Consider the following 5,164-nt stretch of genomic DNA (forward strand, 5'->3'; position numbering starts at 1 on the left):
ATCAGTCCACTACGGGACTCTAAATTGAATGAAATCAAGTTTAAGTCGATTTATCAGTTAAGTTTTATATAGAAACAGAGCCAATTCTGACTAGCACATTTTTAAGCGTCTGAAATTGTTATCCAGGCAAATGAGGTATTAATTTCAATGTATCTAAGCAATCAATAGGAACATTTCAGTTCACAAACAGTTTAAAAGTTATAAAAGATTTGTGTATAAGAAAACAAAACACAATATACTTTGTGAACTTATGTAGTTAAAACCTTTATTACTTTTAAATTATTCGAGAGCTAAAGTGTTTCTCAGGTGGCTTGACTGAGTGGAAGAGGATTTTTGAATCCTAAAAATTACTAACTAGAGAAAAATCGCAAAGAATAGAGCAGAATGGAGGAAGGTTCTAGGGAAGGCTCAGGCCCGCAAAGGGCTGTCATGCCAATAGAAGAAGAAAGTATTCCTCTCTAGATGATTTAAAAAATACATTGGAAATAATGCTTCACTTGTTTGGATAACAATTTATTTTTGGAAAAAAAATCAAAATAATTCAATCAAATGCGTTCCAAAATATTAAAATATTTCGTTACAAACACTGAAATTAAACTACAAATTGGGGAAAAAAAGTTACCTAATATTTTTGTCTTTTTAAAATAATCATCTTCAATGCATTCAAAATTTTCATAAGCCACTCGTTAATCATAGAAAACAAATTCTAATTCTAACAAATTCTAAAAACGTATTCTAATATTTTGAGTTTTATTAATAATTTTTTAAATTATAATCTTGTTTTTTTTTAAAAAAAATAAGAAAGATAAAAAGATAAAAGATTTTAAATTATTATCTTTTTTTAAAATTAGCAAATTTTGAACTGCAATTTGATTATAAATAAATTCTTCACAAAAATATCGTTTGCATATTTGTAGACTATTTTAAATCAAGTAAGTGTTTTACTTATTTTCATTGGGCTACAAAAATAGATTATTTTAATGATTTGGAAACAGAGTCGCGTTTGCCTTCCGTTTTTATTCTAAAAGGTAAAATTTAAACTGTAATTTGATTATAAATAAATTCTTCACAAAAATATCGTTTGGATATTTGTAGATATTATTCTAAATCAAGTAAGTGCTTTCCATATTTTCATTGGGCTACGAAAATAGATTATTTTAATGATTTGAAACAGAGTCGCGTTGCCTTCCGTTATTATTCTAAAAGTTAAGTATCCTTATATAACACCTGTTCCGTTTACCCTTTCCTCTTTCGTGTCTTGGTTTGTAAAAGAAAAAAAAACGTTGATCCGAAAAGAAAAAAAAAGTCATCTCCTATATATAGCTCCAGACGGGAGATCCCAAAGCAGGAATGACGTACCAATTGGCTTTCATTGCATCATAGGCTTTAGGGGTTGCTTTTCGAATCAATAGGCAGCCAAAAGCATCGCCATGTTATAGCCCATCTGAAGCAATAAAAATTTCAATTCATATTTTATATTCTTTATTTATTTTCTAACATATATCCTCTGAATAATGATTAATAATATTTATTGAAGTTATTATTTTTTGCACTACTATTTGTGTTTAATATTAGCAATGTTCATTACGAAAAAAAGAGAAAAAGAATGCACTGAATAACTTAAGATCTAATGATCGAATTTTCACGTACGGTAAACTGACTCAATCTTAATGGTTCGAAGTTAACCTTAAATATTTTATTTAATTAGTGCAGACGATATTTGAAGTTAAGAAATCAGACTCAAACGGGTATTTTCTCTAAGTAAACAGGATTCGGATTCCTTATCTGCAAAATATGAAGGGTAGCCGCTATCTTGGAAATATGGTCCCAATATTTAGAACAGAACAGCGGTCCAAATTTTTTGGACCCTTTAATGTTAATTTCACTTTCTGCGTATTTCGCTATCTATCGAAAAAAATTTCAGAAAATTTTTTTTGACGCACAGTTACAAAATTTATTTATCCAAATATAATTTTACTTATGAAAAATAGATTTTAATAGTTATTTATAATTTTTTTCTATTATTCTTATTTAAATTTTAAATTAAAATTAAATAAAAAAAATTTCGAAATTTTTTTTTAATTGTAGGTACACAAATTTTAGCCGCTTAATTTTAATGACAAATTTCGAAATTTGGACGAGTTGCGCCTCAAGAGCGCTCGCCTCCTAATGAGGTGAAACGGGTTCGATTCCCAGCGATGGTTGGTCGATGCGGATTCTGAGCCTGGTTCTCACCGACCTCAGTGCTGGCGTGAAATATCCTCATTGGTAGACGGATCATGAGTTAGAGTACCTTTGTCCAGCCAGGCTAACCGTGGAAAGTTTTAGTAGTTTTCCTCTCCATTTAACGCAAATGTGGATTAATTCCATCAAAAAAAGTCTATTTTCTCCCGATACTTGACCCAGCAGTTCCCTTGTCTTTTGGATTGGGTTCAAAAGTACAGGACTACGGTGTTGAAATTCAGTAGACGCAAACTCAAAATTAAGTCTGCTGCTCAGCGCCGATTATATATACATAAATACTTTCTGAGACCTTCGGTGTTTCCAGAAATAGAGCGCTTGCGTCATAATGATGTGACCCAGGTTCGAATCCCAGCGGTGACTGGTTGGTGCGAAATCTTCTTCTGGCTCCCACAGACCACAAAAATATCCTCATTGGTAGACGGATCATGAGTTAGAGTCTCTTTGCCATCAGGCTAACCGTGGGAGGTTTTAGTGATTTTCCTCTCCATGTACTTCAAATGATGGTTAGTTCCATCAAAAAATCCTCCGTGAGGGTTAGTTAATCCCAATGCCTGATCCCGGAGATCCTTTGTCTTCTGGGTTGGGTTCAAAATTACAAGGCAACGGAGTGGGACATTGGTGGTTGTGAACTCAAAATTGGGTTGGCTGTTTAACGAGGCTGTAAAAGCATTTTCTGAGTTATCAAATTTAGAAAAAAAGTCGCATATTTGAAATTTAATTTCTCGATAACTATCCCCCTCCCCCGTGGACACTCTTGAGGACATTTTCGGTGGATCGCGTCAATGCTCCGGATTATTAATCACTTAGCTGATAAACCAAATTTAAGTTTTATTTAAAAATAAATAAATAAGGATGTTAATCCTCAATATCTGTCTGGTAGCTAAGAAGCTGAAGCTTCATGAGTTTTCTTGCGTGATTCTGTTCATAAGTTTTCTTGTGTGTTAATCATTTTCTAGCAGTTTAATTAGTATTTTTAAAACCATTTCTCCTATCTCTTTAACCCATTCCATGTAAAAAGTACCTTCAGGAAGAAAAACAAAAGGCCGGGTACTTACGTTTGAATAAGCGAATAATTTATAGCGTTTGCTATTTCTTCCGTTTTTTAAAGTTTGCAATCATATAATTCCAAATTTAAAGCTACTGTTTATTTTATAAACATAATACTGTGGACTCAAATTTTTTTGCTCCTCCGAAATGATTTTTAAGAAAATCAACACTCAACTTACCAGTCTTTATCGGTTTGAAAAAAAAGTAATTGAACCAGAATTGCTCACACCGTGTGTAATTGGTCTCGAATGGATTACAACAGGGTTAATTTAAGGGAAAAACTACCTTAAATTATTCCAGAAATCGAATTTTTCTTTTCTTTTTAAATCATAAAAGAGTGAGATGTTTGCTTGTTCTATATCTCTATACTTTTGGGGGTTTTCCTAGCTTTATGCACCTTTTGAAAACTGATGTCTGGTCATGCCTCTCCCACCAGCACCACTGTATGTGGCTAAGACAAGTAGTACAATTGAACTTTTAAATTGAAGCTGATTACTAATCAAAAAAATAAAATAATATTTTTAAAAACCACGTTTTTTGTAGTGGAGAATAATAATTAAAAAAACAAAAATTTGAAAAACGAAAAACATGGGGAGCATGAAATACATAACAGTAACAGTATGTGTATTCATGAGAATATGTGTATGTATATCTGTAATTGTATCTGAATGTGGATGTGTATGTGGTTGTGCATGTATGAGTAAGAAAATGTGTATATGTACTGTTATGTATTTCATGCGCCCCACGTTTTTCGTTTTTCAAATTTTTGCTTTTTAATTATTATTCTCCACTACAAAAAACGTGGTTTTTAAAAATATTATTTTTATTTTGATTTTTTTGTACTCACTTCCAAAATCTCAATTTTTTCACTCACTGTACATAAAACTTTTCAACTGACATGTGACACTAATTTGAAATAATCGAATCGACAACAAAAGACAATCGCGAAAATATTAATTTTTCTTCAATTTTAATTTTAATTTTACTTTGTATGTCTTCTTTCTCTTCATTTTCATGCATTGTCATCCAATTCTGAACTGTGTGACAGATTTGAAGTCTGTAGCTAGTCGGGAAGTTAGTTTAAAATCGATTACAAAATTCCACCCGAACAGACATACCCGAAGGCAAGTTGATATAAACGTGGTAAAATAACGATAATATCATGCACAGAATTTAGTATGCATCTTAATTGGAGCATATTCGAAGTTATGAAATTAAAAAATTAAATACAGATCAAATATACACGTGGCCACAACAAATATTTGCATGTGATCACAAGTATGAGTAAATTACAGTTTGTTAATTTTTTTTAATTTATTTTATAAAAAAAAAAAAAATCAATTCGTGCCTTTCTTGAATTTTTTCTACCCCTAAATTGAGAGTTCTATTGCTATTCCTGCTTTCATCTGAAAATTTTTGGTTAAAAAACTATATTTTTTAGTACCCTTTTAATATTATAAAAGAGCTTTTTAAAACAATTTTATTCAAAATTTAAAAATGCAATAAAATGTTATCCAAAATTCAAAAACAAATCTGCATTTCGACTCTTAACTATGGTCTATTTTCTAGCGTTGTTCCGATGAAAAAATGAATAAAATCTCCGCAAAAAAAACAACCACTTTGCAACAACAACAATAATTATTCTTATATAGGGTTTTGAGAGCATGAGTTCGGTTTGTTTAGTGAGCTATCTCCGGTCTATATAAATAGACGTAAATACAGTTTGTTTCATTTTTATTGGCTATTAAAAACAGTGAAATTTCGAGCTTATTTTTATATTTCTTCGTCGAAATTAATATGTATAATAAAATTTTATTTATATAGATACTATCATGTGTATAAATATTTATGATAGCACTATTTATTTTATTGT

This window comes from Parasteatoda tepidariorum, chromosome 4 (assembly GCF_043381705.1).
Source record: "Parasteatoda tepidariorum isolate YZ-2023 chromosome 4, CAS_Ptep_4.0, whole genome shotgun sequence".
Taxonomy (NCBI): Eukaryota; Metazoa; Arthropoda; class Arachnida; order Araneae; family Theridiidae; genus Parasteatoda; species Parasteatoda tepidariorum.